The sequence below is a fragment of the Equus quagga genome, chromosome 6 (genome assembly GCF_021613505.1).
Source record: "Equus quagga isolate Etosha38 chromosome 6, UCLA_HA_Equagga_1.0, whole genome shotgun sequence".
In the NCBI taxonomy this organism is placed as follows: Eukaryota; Metazoa; Chordata; class Mammalia; order Perissodactyla; family Equidae; genus Equus; species Equus quagga.
The window spans coordinates 82,557,242-82,577,414 of NC_060272.1; the positions used below are offsets into that span (position 1 = coordinate 82,557,242).

Below are 20,173 nucleotides of genomic sequence, written 5' to 3' on the forward strand. Positions count from 1 at the left end.
GCTTCGTGTGCAGCACTCCACCTTGTGCTTTTAACTTCGTTTAGTACAATCTCACTTGTGTCTCTGACTCGTGGATAAAACTGCCACTGGTGTCTCTACCTTCGTGGATAATACACTGTCATGTCTCTCACTTTGTTTATAACGCTCCTGCGACGATCTCTGACTTCATGTGTACCACTGGCCTCTCTGACTTCATATACAATACTCCCTGTGGCATATCTGACTGTGTGTAACACTCAAGGTGGTTTCTCTGACTTCATGTGTAACATCCACTTGTTGTCTCGGACTTCATGTGTCAAACTCCTCCTAGCATCTGACATTCTGTGTAGCATACCCCTGCGGTCTCTTACTTCGTGTGTCAAACTCCACCTGGTGACTCTGACTTCATGTGTCACAGTCCCTGTGGCCTCTCTGTGTTCGTGTGTAACACACACCCTGCCATCTCTGACTTTGTGTCTATCACACCCCCTGGTGTCTCACTTCCTGAATTACATTCCCCCATGGTGTCTTTGACTTCATGAGTAACACTTCTCCTGGCATCTCTGACTTGGTACATAACACTCCATCTGGTAACTCTGACATTATGTGTAACATGCACTATGTCATCTTAGACTTCTTGTGGAAAAATTTACAGTAGTGTCTCTGAATTCATGTGGTATGTTCCACCTAGTGTCTTTAATATCTTGCATAGCACTCCCACGTGGTATTTCTGAGTTTCTGTGTAACATTCTGCTATCATCCTAGTCTTCATGTGTCATGCTCAACCTGTCTCTGACTTCATGCATAACACTCCCCGTTGTGTCACTGACATTGTCTGTAAAACTTCCCCTGGTGTCCCTGAATTCATGTGTAACACTCCCACTCATCTCTCTGAATTTGTGTGTAACACTCCTGGTAGTCTCTCTGACATCATGTGTAACACTCCACCTGTTCTCTTGGATTTCTTGGATAACACTACCCCAAGATGTCTCAGACCTCGTGTGCAACACTCCCCCATGGTGTCTGTGAATTCATGTATCACACTTCCCCTGGAATCTCTGAATTCATGTCTAATTCTCTGCCTTGTGTATTTGGCTTTGTAATACTCCACCTGGTGTCTTTGATTTCCTGTGTATCACTGCCAGTTGTGTCTCTACCTTCTTGTGTAACACTCCCCCAGGCATCTCTGATTTCATGTATCACAGTACCCCTTGCAGTTGTGACTTTGTGTGTAACACTCTCTGTGGCATCTCTGATTCATCTATCACACTCAACGTTGCTTCTATGAATTGTGTGTAACACTCCACATGGCTCCTGTGACTTTGTGTGTAACATTCCCCCGTGGCATCTCTGACATTGTGTGTCACAATCCCTGTGTCATCTCTGATTTCATGTGTCACATGCCCCCTGACATCTCTGAATCCATGTGTCACTTACTCCCTGGTCTTTTTGACTTCCTGTGTAATACACCCCATGGCAGCACTGACTTCATCCATAAAATTCCCTCTGTCAGCTTCTACTTTGTGTGTAACACTTTCCCATGGCACCTATGACTTTGTGCGTGACACTTGCCCTATCAACTCTTTCAATTTGTGTAACTCTCACTCTAGCATCTCAGACTTCATGCCTAACACACTCCACGATGTCTCTGACTTCGTGTGTAACACTCCAACTGGCATCTCTGAATTCCTGCATAACACTCCTACTGGTGTCTCTGAATTCTTGGGTTAACAATGCTCCTGGTGTCTCTGACTTCATAACACTCCACATGGTTTCTCTGAGTTCATGTGTAATACTCCCTGTGCCACCCCTGACTCTCTGTGTAGCTCTCCTACTTGTGTGTCTCACTTTGTGTGTAACACTTCCCCTGTCGTCTCTGACTTTTGTTTAACACTCATGCTGGTGTCTTTGAATTTGTGCATACCACTACCTGGAGGCATCTCTCAGTTCTTGTGTCAGACACTCCCAGCTGTCTCAGAATTCCTGTGTAACACTACCCCTGTTGTTTTTGACTTTGTGTGTCACATTCCCCATGGCGTCTCTGGCTCCATGTGTAAGACTCTCTCTCTTGTCTATGACTTGGTGTGTAACACTCCATGTGGGTTCTCTTACTTCGTGCGTAACACTCCCCCTGCCATCTGTGACTTCACGTGTTACACACAATACAGCATCTCTGAATTCATGTGTAACTCTCTTATGTGGCATCTTTGAACTCGTGAACCACACTCACCCTGTTGTCTCTGAATTTGTAATAGTCCCAATGGCATCTCTGTCTTCTTGTATCACACTCCCCATGGTATCTGTGACTTTGTGTTTCACATTCCCCCTATCATCTCTGACATCCTGTGTCACACTCCACCTGGCATCTCTGGCTTTATGTGCAAAACACACCCTGTCATCTCAGAATTCTTGTGTGACACTCACCATGGCATATCTGAATTTCTGCTTCACACATTGCCTGGAGTCCCTGACCATGTCTCACACTCCCTCTGTTATATTTGACTTTGTGTGTAATACACCCTGTGGCATCTCTGACTTCATGTGTCATACTCCTCCTGGCATCTTTGACTACATGTGTCACACTCTGCCTGTCATCCCTGACTTCATTATCACATGCTCCCTGGCATCTCTGACTTCGTGCGTCACACACCCCATGGTGTCTCTGTCTTCTTCTGTTACTCTCCCCCTTGTTTCTCTGAGTATGTGCCTTACACTCCCCCTGCCATCTATAACTTTGTGTGTCACACTCCCAGTGGTGTCTGTGACTTCATGCATTACACTGCCACAGGTGTCACTGACTTCCTGTGTAACACTCAGCATTCTGTGACTTCGTCCATAACACTCCACCTGTCATCTCTGCTTCATGCCTCACACTTCTGTGGTGTCTCTGAATTTGTGTGTCAAACATCCTTTTTGTGTCACTGACTTCTTCGTGTATAACACTCCACATGGCATTTCTTCCCTCATGTGCAACACTCCCCTGTGGTGTCTCTGACTTCGTGTGTAACAGTCCCCGTTGTATCTCTGAATTCATGTGTCACTTCCCACCTCATGTCATGGACTTTATCTGTAACACTCCTCATGGCGTTGTTGACTTCGTATTTCTCAGTCACAGTAGCGTCTCTGACTTCATGTCACAATCTGCCTGGCATCTCTAATTTCATGCTTCATACTACCCCTAACTTCTCTGACTTTATGTGTAACACTCCCCATGAAGGGTCTGACTTCAAGTGTCACTCTTCCAATGGTATTTCTTACTTCGTGTGCAGCACTCCCCTTGGCATCTCTGACGTCGTATGCCACATACCCAATGGCGTTTCGGACTTCTTGTGTCACACTTCCACTTCCGTGTCTGACTTTGTGTGCAACACTCAACGTGGCATCTCTGATTTCATTTGTCACAATCCGATTGGCATCTATAACTTTGTGTTTCAGATCCCCAGTGTTATTTCGGACTATATCTCTAGCACTCCCTGTGTTGCCTAGACTATATGTGTCAAAATTCCCCTCGTGTGTCTGACTTCATGTGTCATACTCTGTCTCACGTCCCTCACTTCATGCTTCTCATCTCTGACTTCATGCATAACACTCCCGGTGGCATCTCTGACTTCATGTGTCACACTCCCAATTGTGTCTCTGACTTCTTGTGTCACAATCTACCTGTTGTCTCTGACCTCATATGTCACACTGCTCTTTTGTCTGTGACTTCATCTGTCAAACTCTGCCTGGCATCTCTGACTTTGTGTCTCACACTCCCCATGGCATCACTGACTTCCTGTGTAACACTCCTCCTGGTGTCTCTGACTTTCTGTGTCACAGTCTCCCTGGACTTTCTGACGTGGTTGTAACATTCCATGTGCCCTCTCTGACGTCCTGTGTAACATTCCCCTGGCATCTCTGGCTCTGTGTTTAACATGACCCCTGTTGTCTCTGACTTCATGTATCACACTCCCTATGTTGTCTCTAACATCGTGTGTAACACTGCCCCTGGCGACTCTGCCCTCTTGTGTCACATTCCCCATGGCATCTGTGACTTTGTGTTTCACACTCCATATGCCATCTCTGGCTTCATGTGTATCACTCCTCCTAACATCTCTGACATCCTTTATCAAACTCCATCACATGTCCCTGACTGTGTGTATCACTCCCACTGTTGTCCCTGACTTCATGTGTCACACATCCTGTGGAATCTCTGATTTAGTGTTAATCACTACAAATGTCATCTCTGACTTCGTGTGTAACACCCCTGAAGGCATCTTTCACTTCGTGTGTCACACTCACCATGGTGTCTCTGACTTTGTGTTTCATACTTCCCTTCTGGTCTCTGAACTGATGTGTCACAATCCCATTGGTGTCTTTGAATTCATGTTTTCCATGCTCACTGGCATCTGTGACTTTGTGTGTAACACTCGCTGCATCATCTCTGACTTCGTGTTTCACTTTTCCTCTGGCATCACTGATTTCACATGTCACACTCCCCCTCGTGTCTCTGAATTCGTGATTCACCAGCCTGGCATCTCTGACTTCATCTGTAACACATCCAATAGCGTTTGTGACTTCGTGGGTAACATTCCACCTGGCATTTCAGGCTTCGTGTATAACAATACAGCTGGTGTCTCTGAGTTCACCTGTAACACTCCACCTGGCATCTCCAAATGCTTGTGTCAGATTCTGTCTGGTGTCTCTGACTTTGTGTGTCACACTCCCCCTTGTGTCTCTCAGTTCATGTGTCACACTCCTGCTGCCATCTGTAACTTCATGTTTAACACTCCTCCTGGCATTTCTGACTTCATGTATAGCACGGCCCTCTCATTTCTGAAGTTCTGTGTAGCGTTCACCATGGTTTCTCTGACTTCATATGTCAAAATACCCCTAGAGTCTCTAACCTTGTGTGTCACAATGCCCCTGGAGTCTCTGGCTGTGTGTGTAACACACCCTGTGGTACCTCTGACTTCATGTGTCACACTTCTCTGGCATCTCTGACATTGTGTGTCTCATTCTAATGCCATGTATGAGCTCATGGGTAAAAATTCATGTGGTATCTCTGACTTCATGTGTAACTCAGCCCCATGGCATCTCTGAATTTGTGAATAATACACCCGAAGGTGTCTGTGAATTTGTACGTAGCAGTTCCCCTTGCATCAGTGACTTCATGTGTATCACTCCCCATCGTGTCTCAAACTTTGTATTTCACAGTCCCCATGGCCTCTCTGACTTCCTGGGTAACCCTCCGTGTAGCATCTCTGAACTTTTGTTTAACACTCCACATGGCATCTGACATTGAAGGTCACACTCGACATGTCATTCATGACTTCATGTGTCACACACACCCTGGCATGTCAGACTTAGTGTAACATTCAGCCTTGTATTCTGAGTTCGTGTACCACAATCTCTCTGACTTCTCTAACTTCTTTTGTCACAGTCCGCCTTGCATCCCTGACTTTGTGTGTCATACTCCCTGTGGCACTACTGACATTATGAGTCACACTTCCCAGGTGCCTCTGACTTCGTGTGTCACACTTCCTGTGGCATTCCTGACTTCGTGTGTAACACACTCCCTGGTGTCTCTGACTTCCTGTCTAAAACTAGTCCTGGGATTTCTGACTTGTGTCACACACCCCATGGCATCGCAGATCTTGTGTGTAATACTCCCCCAGCATCTCTGATTTTGTGTGTCACACAGATGCTGGTGTCTCTGATATCTTGTGTAACTCTATCCCTAGTGTTTCTGACTTGTGTCACACTCCCCCTGTCATCTCTGACTTTGTGTGCTACACTCTCACTGGCATCTCTGTCTTCTTGTATCACAATCCCCATGGCATCTGTGACTTCCAATTTCACACACCTCTGTCATCTCTGAAGTTGTGTGTCACACTCATCCTGTTCTATCTGACATCATGTGTCACACTCCACCTGGAATCCCTGACTTTGTGTATCACACTCCCCTTTGCATCCCTGATATCATGTGAAAAACACCCTATGGCCTCTTTGACTTTGTGTGTCATACTGCCTCTTGTGTCTCTGAATTCATGTGTCACACTCACCCTGTCATTTGTAACTTCATATCTAACCCACACTCGTATCTCTGACATCATGTATAACACATCCCCTGGCATCTCTGACTTCAAGTGTAACAGTCTCTGTGGTGTCTCTGATTTTGTGTGTCAGTCACCACCTGGCATCACTGACTTCATGTGTTACACTCACTGTGGCATCTCTGACTTCCTGTGTAAAACTCACACTTGTGTCTGTGACAATGTATACCACTCACCCTGGCTTCTCTGACTTCATGTGTAACACTACCCAGTGGTGTCTCGGATTTCATGTGTAAGACTCCAACAGGTGTCCCTGACTTTGTGTATTACACTTTCACTTACATCTCTCACTCCTTGTGTAACACTCACTTGGCACCTCAGACTTCTTGTGGTACATACCACCTGGTGTCTCTGACTTCATGTATAATACTCCACACTCTTGTATAACTCATATCTGATTTCGTGTTTCAGACTTCCCCAGGCGTCTCTGACTTTGAGTATAACAGTGACCATGGCATCACTGAATTCGTGTCCACACATTCCCCTGTCTCTCTGTCTTGGAGTGTAACACTCACGGTGCCCCTCTGACTTTGTATTTCACACTTCACTTGGGGTCTCCGACTTCATGTGTCTCACTGCATGTGCCATCTCTGATTTCATCTGTCACACACCCCCTGCTGTTGCAGACTTCCTTTGTAACAATACCCATGGTGTTTCTAACTTTGTGTGTCACACTTCTCCTGGTGTCATAGACTTCTTGTGTAATAACCCCCCTAGCATGTCTGACATCATGTGTAACACTCGGCCTGCCATATCTGACTTCATCTGTAACGCTCAACCTGGAATCTCTTACTTCTTGTGTCACAATGCCTCTGGCATCTCTGACATCGTGTGTCACACTCCCTCTGGTGTCTTTGACTTTGTGTGTGACACTCCACCTTGCATCTTTGACTTCATGTATAACAATCCATGTGCTGTGTCTGACTTCATCTGTCACACTATGCCTGGCATCCATGACTTTGTGCATCATGCTCCCCCTGGCAGTTTTGACTATGTCTGTCACAGTCCCCTTAATTTCTCAAACACCATGTGTAACACTCCACATTGTCTCTCTGACTTCTTGTGTAACAGTGCCACTGGTGTCTCTGAATTTTTGTTTCACACACCCCCTTTCATCTATGACTTCATGTGTAAACTGCCCCTGGAATCAATGACTTCATGTATCACACTCTTCTTATCATTTCTGACTCGGTGCATAACACTCCCAATCTTGTCTCTGACCTCATGTGTAACACTTCACAGTGGCTTCTCTGAGTTCCTTTGTCACACTCCCTGTGGCGTCTCTGCTGTTGTGTGTAACACTCCCCCTTGTGTCTCTGATGTCATGAGTCATACTCCCCCTGTCATCTCTGAGTCTGTGAGTAATATTCACTGTGGCATCTCTGACTTTGTGTATCCCACTCCACCTGTTGTCCCTGAGTTGATATGTCACACATCCCGTGGCATCTCTGAATTCCTGTGTAACACACACCTTGTTGGCTTTGATTTTGTGGGTAACACTCCCCCATGGATTCTCTGGCTTAGTGTGTAACAGTCCCCCTGTTGTCTCTGACTTCATATGACACTCTGCCATTGGTGTCTCTGACTTCCTATTTATCAGACTTCCCATGGCATCTCTATTTTGGTTTCTAACACTCCCACGAGCATGTCTGACTTAGTGTGTCCAACTCCCCCTGGTGTATCTGGCTTAATGGCTCACACACCTGGTGTTATCTATGACTTCGAGTGTCTGACTCCCCTTTGTGTATCTGAGTTCCTGGGTCACACTCCCCATGCTGTCTGTAACTTCTTGTTTCACCCTGCCCCAGCATCTCTGGCTTCGTTTGTCACAGTACATGTGGCGTCACTGACTTCATGTGTAATTTCTGCCTGTCATCGCTGTCTTCATGTGTAACAATTCCTCTGGAAACTCTGACTTAGTGTGTAACACTCCCTGTGGCATCTTTGAATTTAAGTGTCACAATCAACTGGTCATCTCTGACTTTGTATGTCACATACTTCTTGGTGTCTCTGCCATCCTGCATAAAACTCACCCTGGCGTCTCTGACTTCACATATAACAATCCCTCATGGTGACACTGACTTTGGGAACAAGACTCCCACAGCCATCACAACTTTGTGTGTAATACTCTCACTGGCATCTCTGAATTTGTGTGTCACAATCCCACTGGCGATTTTCAATTTATGCATCACACTCCCTCTGTCATGTCTGAATTCAGGTGTAGCACTCCCCCTGGTGTCACAGGCTTTGTGTGTCAACGCCCTGCCATCTCTGACTTCGTGTGTCACACAATCCCTAATGTCTCTGACTTACTCTGCAACACTACCCCTTATGTTTCAGACTTGTTTCAAGATGCCCTGGCATCTCGGACTTTGTATGTAACACTCCATCTGGCATTTCTTCCCTCATCTGTTACACACTCCTGTGGTGTCTCTGAGTCCGTGTCTAACATGCCCAATTGCATCTCTGCCTTAGTGTCTGACTCTCTCCCTGGCATCAGGGTATTCATGTGTACCACTCCAAGTACCCTCTTTGACACTGTATGCAACACTCACCCTGGCGTCTCTGAATTCATGTCACAATCTGGCTTGCATCTCTAACTTCTTGTTTGAGACTACCCCTAGCATCTCCGAATTTGTGTGTAACACTCCCCATGGTGCCTCTGATATCGTGTGTCACTCCCCTGGCATCTCTGACTTTGTGTGTCACACACTCCCACGTGTCTCTGATTTCTTGTGTTATACTACCCCTTGTGTCTCTGACTTCGTGTATGCCACTCTCCCTGGTGCATCAGACATTGTGTATAACACTCCCTGTGCTGTCTCAGAGTTTGGGTGTAACACTCCCCCTGGTGCCTGTGACATTTTGTGTAATACTCCACATGGCATCTATGACTTCGTGTGTCACAGTCCTGCTAGAGTCTCTGATTTCATGTGTAGCACTCTACATGCCCTTTCTGCCTTCGAGTGTAGCACTCTCCCATGGCCTTTTAGAATTCTTGTGTAGCACTCTCTGTTGGCTCTGATTTCTTGTGTCAAACACCTCCTGACTTCTCTAACTTCGAGTGTGACACTGACTGTGGCATCTCTGACTTCTTGTGTAACATTCTCCCGGCCTCTCTGGCTTTGTCTGTCACAATTCACAGGGCATCTATGACTTTGTCACACTCTCCCTAGCATATCTGACTTCATGTGGAGCACTCCCCATGGTGTCTCTGAATTCATGTGTCACACTTTGCCTGATGTCCCTGAGTTCATGTATCACACTCCCCCTGTAGACTCTGACTTCATGTGGTCTTTTTTAAATATTTGTTAGATGTTTGCCTACATGTGAGTTCAAGCATCTCTCTCACTGTGGATGCCAAAATTCTCTGAGAACATAAGCAGGGGACTACCTCATGTTATATCCGTATTTATAAATGAACTCATGAAGGTGATATTTTCAGATCTCTGGTAAAGTAGTCACTTAGCTTCTGATTGGTGAGTGCTCCAAATTCTTTTCCTGCTTGCATTGTTTTAGTGAATGCTTACAAGTCAATTTTTGAAGTGACTCATTTCTTATCTTCAATGACTCTGTCAAGCGCATACAATGCAGACAGCCCACCTGCTGAACCATATTTGGTGGGTGTTGTGAACTAGAAGAAAACCTTTGTTGTATTAAGCTACTGAGATTTTGGGGTTACTAACTATTGCCGTATAACCTGCCATATTATGACTGATACTATTGGCAATAAATAATCCTTCATATGACACTATCAGAAAGCAGAATATTACTCCTCAATGGCCTTAATGAATGCATGGAGAAGTGTGTCATAATAAATGGTAAGTGAAAATTTGTATATTCTTTTAATCAAGCTAGCAAAAGATGTTTAAAGCATAAGCAGGTAAATTTATACCCAAACCATATGAACATATTTTTAGCAATATTTTTGTTTGATGACAATATAATGTATCTATATTTTTTCTTGCCATATGGGGAAAGCTGTGTAAAATATTTATGATCCTCTCCTACATGATTCCATACTCCCACCAAACCAACTACTTTTTTCATAGCATACATTCCATTTATATTTTGTGATATTCAAAAGAACATATATTTTTATATTTATTTTTGGGTGAATAATTAACTGAATATTTTTATTTCTTCTATAACATCAAATGTGGTCTTTCAAAATCAACTGATACTCTTTTAATTCTAGATTTATAAACATTTGAACAGTGGATAAATTAAGGACAGAATTTTAACATAAAATATTTCTAAAGAGAACATTTTTTAGCTTTTTAAAACTGAAACTTTTAGTGAGAACTCTTAACTTCTCAAAGCATGAGTGTGGATCTGTAATTCATAATATCAGATCTTTTACCCAGTGGCATATTCAGATAATCCAAAATCTTCAGAAAGAAAATATTTTGATATATGAGAGACATATAGGTACTTTTTTTGGTAAGGGAGATTGGCCATGAGCTAACAGGTGCGCAAATCTTTCTCTATTTTGTATGCGGGACACTGCCACAGCATGGCTGATGAGCAGTCTGTAGGTCCAAACCCAGGATCTGAACCCACAAACCCCAGGCCACCAAAGTGGAGCATGCAAACCTAACCACTATGCAACCAGGCCAGACCCAATATATGATATATTTTTAATAACATCATTTATTAAATTTAGATCAGTTATATCTATATAATCCCAAAAAGTTATCTCAACTTTTTGCTGAAAAATATGAATTTCACTCAATAATTTAGGCTGTTGTTGTTAGTGCCATGTGGTAGATTCTGACACTTAGTGACACTGTATACAGCACACAACCCTGCCTGGTCATTTTGCACCATCCTCTCACCTTCAGGTGCTATATCAGACAAAGTTCTCCCTCTATTTATAGGGTTCTCATGGCCAGTTTTGTTGCAAGTGGGTGGTCAGGCCCCTCTTCCTAGTTTGTCTTAATGCGGAAGCTCCACTGAAACCTGTCCACCGTGGGTGACCCTCCTTCTCTTTGTAATATTGGTGGCATAACTTTCGGCATCACAGAAACATGCATCCACCACAGTAAGACAACTGACAAATGGGTGGTGTGGCTCCATAACTGGGAAATGAACCCAGACCATGGTGCTGAGCATCTATGTTCATCAATGATATTGGCCTGTTATTTTCTTTTTTGTGTTGTCCTTATCTGGTTTTGGTCACAGGGTAATGTTGGCCTTATAGAATGAGTTAGGAACCTTCCCTCCTCTTCAGTTGTTTGGAAGAATTTGAGGAGAGTAGGTATTAAGTCTTTGTTGAATGTTTGGTAGAATTCACTGGGGAACCTGTGTGGTCCTGGACTTTAGTTTATTTGGAGGTTTCTGATTAATTTTTGATCTCCTTATTAGTTATGAATTTGTTCAGATTCTCTATTTCTTATTGATTCAGTTTTGGAAGGTTGTGTGATTCTAAGAATTTATCCATTTCTTCTAGCTTATCCAATTTGTTGGTGTATAGCTTTTCACGGTATTCTCTTATAATCCTTTGCATTTTTGTGGTGTCTGTCATAATTTCTCCCCTTTCATTTCTGATTCTATTTATTTGGGTCTTTTTTTTCTTGTTGAGTCTACCTACAGGTTTGTCAATTTTGTTTATATTTTCAAAGAATCAGCTCATAGTTTCATTAATTTTTCTATTACTTTCTATAGCAGTTTATATGTCTATTTCATTTGTTTCTGTTCCTATTTCTATTACTTAATTCCATCTTTTGATTTTGGAATTTATTTGTTCTTTTTCTAGTTCCTTCAGGTGTATTTTAGATTGTTTATTAGAGTTTTTTCTTGTTTTTTGAGGTAGGCTTTCATTACTATGAACTTCCCTCTTAGCATTAATTTTGCTGTATCCTATAAATTTTGGTACAATATATTTTCATTTTTAATTGTCTCCAGGTATTTTTTTAAGTACTTCTTTGATTTCATCATTGACTCGATACTTGTTCTGTAGCATTTTGTTTAATCTCCACATATTTGTGGCTTTTCCAGTTTTATTCTTGTAGTTGATTTTTAGTTTCATATTGTGGTCAGAAAATGTGCTTGAATTTATATAAAATTTTTAAGTTTTTTGAGACATGTTTTGGGGTCTAATATGTGATTGAACCAGGAGAATGTTGCAAGTGATTTGTAAACAATGTGCATTCTGTAGTTTTTGGATGGAATGTCTGTATAGATCTACTAAGTACATCTGATCTAATGTGTCATTTAAGGCCAATGTTTCCTTATTGATCTTAAGTTAGGATTATGTATCCATTGATGTAAGTGGAGTTTTAAAGTCTCCTATTATTATCGTGTTACTGTCAATTTGTCATTTTATGTCTGTTAATAATTGTTTTATATATTTAGGTTCTCCTATGTTGGGTAAATAGATATTTACCAGTGTTGTGTTGCCTGGTTGGGTTCTTCCTTTTGTCATTATGTAGCGCCCTTCTTTGTCTCTTGTTATAGTTTTAGTTTTAAAGCCTATTTCTTATGATATAAATATTGCTACCTCACATTTTTTTATTCCATTTGCATGGAGTATCTTTTTCCAACCCCTCACTTTCAGTTTGTGAGTATCTTTAGGTCTGAAGGATGTTTCTTCTATGCAGTATATATGATTCTTATGTGTTTTTATCGATTCATCTATGCTATGTCTTTTGATTGGAGCATTTAGTCCATTGACATTTGAAGTAGCTATTAGTAACTGTGTGCTTATTGCCATTTTGTTCCCTTTTCATAGGTGTTGTAGTAGTTCTTCACTTTTCCTTTTTTCTTCCCTTGCTCACTTCCCTTGTGATCTGATGGCTTTCTTTAGAATTATCTTTGGGGTCTTTTCTCTTTATTTTTTGTGCATTTATTACAGGTTTCTGGTTTCTTGTTCCTTTGAGGTTCATATATAATAATCCGTGTAAATAACAGTCTATAATAAGTTGATGGTCTCTTAAGTTTGACCTCTTACTAAAGCCCTAGACTGTTAATCTTCTTCCCCAACATGTTGTATTTTTGATATGACATTTAACCTTGTTTTTGTATATATGTATCCCTTAACCTCTTTTCATAGAGATAGATATTTTTAATACTTTTTTCATTTGACTTTCATACTAGCTTTATAATTGGTTGGTCCACTACATTTGGTGTATATTTGCCTCTATTAGTGATTTTTTCTTTGATATTTTTGTTATTCCTGTTTGTGGTCTTTGCACTTAAATAAGAGCCTTTAACATTTCTTGTAAGCCTATTTTAGTCGTGACAAATTCCTTTAGATTTTGCTTTCCCAGAAAACTGTTTATCTTTCCTTGCATTCTGAATGATAACCTTACTGGGCAGAAATTTCTTGGTGATTTTTTTTCTCTTGCATCACTTTGAATATATCATGCTACTCCCTTATAGCCTGTAAGGTTTCTGCTGAGAAGTCAATTGATAGCCTTATGGAGTTTCCATTGTATGAACTTGTTGTGTTTCTCTTGTATATTTTAGTATTCTGTCTTTATCTTTAATTCTTGAGATTTTAATTATAATGTATTTGGGTGTGGGCTTCTTTGGGTTCATTTTCTTTGGTTGTCTGTGTTCTTTCTGTACCTGGATATCTGTTTCTGTCCTCCAGCTAGGGAAATTTTCATCTATCATTTCTTCAAATAGGTTCTCTGCCCCTTTCTCTCTCTCTTCTCCTTCTGGGTCACATATAATAAGGATTTTAGTATACTTGATGTTTTCCCAAAGGTCCTTTACGCTTCCCTCAATCTTCGTAATTCTTTTTTATGTTCATCTTGAGTGATTTCCTCTACTCTTTCATCCAGATTACTCATCCATTCTTCTGTGCCATCTACTCTGCTGTTGCATCCCTCTAGTGAATTTTTCATTTCCATTATTGTTTTCTTCAGTTCTGATTGGTTCTTTTTTTATATTTTCCATTTCTTTTTTGAAGTTGTCACTCTGTTCCTCTATTCTTCTCCCAAGCTCAATAAGCATCCTTATGACTGGTAGTTTCTACTCTTTCTCAGGTATATCGTTTTTCTCTGTTTTTAGTTCTTTTTCTGAGGATAAGTTTTGTTCCCTTATGTGAAATATATTCCTTTATCTACTCTTTTTGCCAACTTCTTTCTGCTTATATCTATGTATTAGGTAGATCAGCTAATTCTCCTGATCTAGGAAATTTGGCTTTCTGTAACAGATGCCTTATGAGGCCTGGCAATATTATTCCCTCTCTTCACCTTTTCCAAATATTCCAGGAGTGTTCCCTCTGTGAGGTACTCATGCCCTTCTGTTGTCATTGGGTTGCTCTTGCTCTGGGCACATGGGTAGGCTAGGTGGGCTTGCCCCCATGCCAGCTTGTTGTAAAACTCAGTCATGTGCAGCTGCTATGCTCATTCTATTAATTGGGGCAAGCCCCAGCATGGCTGGCTGCAAGGTCTAATAGCACACGACTACTGCTGTCTTGCTGTTAATTGAGACAGGCACCTAGTGTGACTGGTTGCTAGGCTTCAGGATTCACAATTACTGCAGGCCTCCATTGTGGCTCCCTACAGAGCACAGCTATTGTCATTTCTCTCAGGAGAGCAGATGGATGGGGCCAACCACAGGTGTGGCAGCACACAATCTTTTCAGGCATTGAAAGGTAGCTCAGATTCCCTGTGTGGCTGTTTGAGATGGCCAACAGCACAAGTCTTCTATGGCCAACATGCCCCACTGCCTATGAGCCCACACACCCTGCCAACACAGGCCACCCCATGTAAATACCCACCTAGCTTGACCCACTAACCCTGCTTCAGAGGCCCCACACATCCCACCTGTGTGGGCCCACAGGTTTGCTGTGGCCTTGCTGGTGGGCATGGCTGGACACTTGGGTGGGGTGCCTCGCCTAGCTCTGCTGTCTTGAATCAGTGCTCTAGTGGTTAGGGCAAACCCCTGAACTCACTGGCTAGAGGAAGGAATTCAATGGCATCTGCCAGCATCTGTGTCAGTATAAGTGAACTAGGTCACAATAATGGCTGTCCCCATTGTCTTGGTCCCTGGGGTGCATAGGACCTGCAGCCTCTAACCTCTCTGATATAAACTCAGAGCTTAGAAAGTGAATCTCTTTCACCAAAAGACTATGCACTTTTCTTAAATTTTGTGTTGATTTCCAGAATGGGTGAATTTGTGCATGAGACCTTTAAGAGCAGATTTTTCCTTCTGTGAAGTTTGATAGTTGTTCTGAGAGGAATTCCCCATTGGTTTTCAAAGCCAGATATTACAGAATCTTGTCATGGTTGTGCTGAATGTTAACGCTGCTGTTCCTATCGTGGCATAGATCCCCAGCTCAGATATCCCTCTCCTCTGGGAAAAGATTTGTATCTTTGAGATTACTCCCAACCATGAAGTGCTACAGGTAGGATGTATGTTTTTTTTCAGTAAGGGCTATTTCTGCCTCTTCCACCATTTCACTGTTGTCCCTTGTTGTGAGGGTCCTTTTTGTCCAGTTTCAAGATCTCTCTCAGAGGAAATTTTTCTATAATAGTTATAGGTTTGTTCTGTCCATGGGAAGAGGTGAGTTCAGAATCCTCCTATGTCACCATCTTCCAAGAATCTATGCTAATGTTGATCTTGATATAAGACGATTAGCCTGGATTATCAGGGTTTGACTAATGTAACCACAGGGTCCTCTAAATGTGGAAGGAGAGAAAGAAGCGTTGGAGTCTGGTAGACATTTGAAAATGTTATGTAGCTGGATTTGAAGATTGAGACAGTGCCATGAGCCAAGGAATGCAGGTGGCTCCTGGTGAAAGAGGAAGTGAAATAGGAAAGGGAATGCATTCTGTCCCATAGAATCCAGAAGGATCACAGTCTTGCAGACATCTTGATTTTAGAAAAAGGAGGTCCATTTTAGGCATCTGACCTTCTAGAATTTTTAAACATAAATTTGTTCATTTAAAGCCGCTAGTGTGGTAATTTGGTACTGCAACAATAGGAATCTAATACAGACATTTCTCCAGTGAAATATTGTCTGTAGGAACTGATTTTAATTCATTCAGAGAGCTTTCCTTGTGTCAAGGCTTTTTGTGTTGAAATCCCACCTTATGTAAAAGAAGAAATTTACAGTAAATTTAAGAGATAGTTGGCCCTGTAATCTGGTACAGAGAGTTTCCCATTGTAAAAATGTAAATGTGGTTCTTATATTGAGGTCTTTGAGAATTTAAGATAGAAAAAGTAATTCCTTATTAAAATTAAAGTCACCCATTCTACTTTAAATATTTGTGTCAAAATTTCTTCATTATTTTTTTCTATGTTAATTTTAATGTTCATTCTTTTCATTTCTATCCCCTCTAACATTCTCTAAGATTTTCTTTCAACATAATAGATGGGATTTAAATAAGTATATGTTTGTGTACATATGCAAGTGTGTATTTCTATGAAAGAAGGATGTATACAAATGCATACATGCATATACATACACATTCTCCTAATATTGAACGTTTTCATTGCACTCAACAAAATATTTCTACAACTTTTATTTCTTCTGCACAACATTCATCTGAAGTTAGAGTAAATGATCTCACATTAATTTCAGAGATAAGGAAATGGAGGTTCAGGTGGGTACATTTTGTAATGATGACATAACAAAGCAGTTAAAACATATTGTACACATTTTGGGGGCTGGCCTCATGGCACAGTTGTTAAGTTTGTGCACTCCACTTTGGTGGCCTGGAGTTTATCCAGTTTGGATCCTGGGCACAGACAACAGCACCACTTGTCAAGCCATGCTTAGGCAGCGTCCTACATAGCACAACCATAAGCACTCACAACAAGAATATACAACTATTTACTGAGGGGCTTTGGGGAGAAGAAGAAGGGAAAAAGAAGAAGATTGGTAACAGATGTTAGGTCAGGTGTCAATCTTTAAAAAAAACCCAAACAAATTGTACACCTTTTGAATTATACATAACTGGAACTATGTAGTATATACTATTAATTCTTGTATGGGTCCTTTAATTTTCTAAAAAATGTATGCCTTAAATATGTGAAGTTTATTTTATGTAATTAAATTTCAATGCATTAGTTAAGAATTAAAAAATTGTGGTGGTGCATGGCTCAAAGTCAGATCTAGAGCACATGTATCTTTCACACCTAAAGTGGTGGGAAATATGTCTTCTAACTAGGAAGAAGGCAAAGTGTCATATATGAATATGGGAACAATGAAATTAAGTAATTAACATTTGATAAACCCATTTTTCCATAAATTAAAGACTAATCTTCATATATAAAAGGAGCAAACTGAACTAAAATTGTTCAAGACTGAAGAGCACTACAATTGCACACATTATGTATTCACCCAAGATACCCAATATAGAGACTGACAGCTGACAATAAGCCCATTAGCAGGTGACCAGAGCTCAGAACAACTACCCTCAATATAATCCAATTTTATAATAAATGCATTATATTAAGCCATTTGCTTTTAGAATGACTTGTTATGCAGCAACAGCTGATACAATAACCAAAGTGAACAAAACTGAAGGAAATTATAATAATCTGTCACTTCTCATTCTAGGCATTTGTTCTAATCTTTGAAGATATCATTCATGATTACTCTGTTGTTCAAGATTACTTCATCTAACTCTATTAAAAATTGACTCCACCTAGGTTCCTAATAGGGAATAAAAGAATTTGAAAGGATGTGCGTGTTTGTGCAAAACTTGTGTGACTCTGATTCATAGGCCTGGACAAGAATTCAAGCTCTCTAGTGAGTCATCCTTTGAACATTTGTATATAATACATAATAATTAGTATATATTATATTATATAAAGGACATATATAATGGATGATACTGATATTGTTCATTCACTAATCTTTTAGTGATTTTGACAAAATTTAGAATAGGGGAAGATATTTATTTAGAGAAATGGAAGGAATCATATCTTTAGGCAGTAATGGAAGTTCTCAAGCAGAAGTAAGAAGGTAATTCAATAGAAAATATAGTTACATCAAACAATCTTCCACTTCAATGATAAACTACTTTACACATGGACATCAATCTTACCTATATTAATAAGTAAATGTAAGCCACAAAAAATAGTTTGCATAGTCATACATTTATAACTTAAAGTTTTGCCTTATCATAATTACATCATCTCTGACTCTATGATCATATTAATTTAAAGTATTTATTGAAATTTATGTTCCTGAAAAGACTACAATTGGAGACATGTATTTAATTATCAGTTTTACTTGTGACTATGTTAGCCAATGTGGACATCAAGCTACATAAGAGAACAGTATCCTGTTGAGGGCAAGACATCCAATCATCTATTATAAAACACACTATCTATTAAAGTCTACATTTTCAAGAACAGCTATGGTATTGATATAAAAATGAATGATGTACAAAAAGGTGATAAATTGTAGTCTTATATTTTCCTTTCCTATGACACTATGTGGATGGCTTTGGTTGCCAAGCATAGTTTTTTCCATAGTAGTACAAGTCATGATTATTCTTTTTGTAAAACAGAAGAAAAATTACTCAATATTATACATTTCATTTCAGAAGAAATTGTTCTTAAGAAATCCATGTAGTCTTGTGAGATAGATGGGAATTTCCAACTATTTCTTCCAATGTTGGAAATCAATTTGGGAGAGTATATAAATGAGAAACAAGAAAAAAAACAGATATCAGAAAGCAGAAAGGTTAATAAACTGAGTTACTTAAATTGTATAGAGAAGTTGAAATCAAAGAAACAGAAACTTCAGGAAGTAAATAGAAGGAATAAATTCTCCCGTCACAATCTAATCAAAGAATCACAATATCTGGCTCTAATGTTTTAAGCCTTGCTCTCATGTGTATCAGTCCAAGGACAGGTTGCTTTATAATTTCCTTCTCAAAGAATCTTTTCAGAGCCCTTTTTATGTTTTTATTCCTCAGAGTGTAGATGAAAGGGTTCAACAAGTTTGTGATCACAGTGCACATCACCAAGGCTATTGCATTTGAGTTTGAGCTGTAGGTAGCAGGAGAGCTAAGCTACAATCCAAGGTTCATACAATAAAATAAGGAGGCAACTGAGAAGTGAAAGGCACATGTGGAAAATGCTTTATGCTTCCCTGAGCTCATGAGATTCCACATATTAAAGAAACTCTTTACAGTAAGAATAAATTATGCCAGCAAGGAGACCACCAGCCAGAAGCCCAGCTCATGTTATTAAGAAAGATGTCAGAACAGTCACGTTAGACCACCTGTTTGATTTCACCCAGAAGGGGAAGGAAGCATAGTCACAACACCATTAAGCATTGTAAAAAGGAATGAAAACTACTCATGATCCAGGACACCAGAAAGTCCACACAGCTGTTGTTTCATGAGGACCATGTAGTGCAGTGGATAACAAATGGCCAAAAATCAGTCACAGGCTACCACATTAAAATGAGGTGGCTCAATCCTGCAATTAGTAAGAAAAATACATCTGGGTGGTGCAACCTCTATAGGTCAGGACTTTCTTCTCTTTCTCTTTATTCACCAGAATCTTTTGGATGGTGATGGAGGTGAAACAAAGGTCTACAAAGGAGAGGTTGGAGAGGAAGAAGTACACAGGTGTTTGAAGATGTGATGAGATGACCTGGATGAGGTATAAGCAAATGGACCAGATGATGAGCAGATTTCCAAACACATTGATCAGGTATGTGGAGAGGGAAAGCCCGAATATGAGGTGATGAAATTTTGGTTTCTCTGAAAATCCCAGAAGAAATTTTGAAACTCCTGTAAGTTTCCTTGATTCCATATGTTGGATGTGACTACCAGTACAAAGGAAAAAAATGGGTAATTTTCACACAAAGCAGCATTGGTAACCCAGCATAAATGCTACTGTTTATATTTTAGAGTCAATAAATTAATTTTAATGTATGTGTCACCTTTTGGACACACCTAGCACCATTTCCCATTAGAAATTTCTTTTCCACTCTTACACTGTTCCTCAAGCATAATGTATACTATGTTTTATTAAGAATAATTTTTATTTATTTGATCAATTCACATTGAGTCTTGACAATATACTGGGCGCTGTATAGACAATGAACATAGGGTGCTTAAAAACAAAAAGTCCCTACAATCCAATGATTGAGAGAGAATATAAACAAAATAAAA

The 20,173-nt window shown here is 40.5% G+C and overlaps 1 pseudogene; it reads right to left on the minus strand.

Annotated features, from left to right (window-relative positions):
- Positions 1-18,961: 18,961 nt before the first annotated feature.
- LOC124240758 (olfactory receptor-like protein OLF4) lies at positions 18,962-19,811 on the minus strand (annotated as a pseudogene).
- Positions 19,812-20,173: the final 362 nt, after the last annotated feature.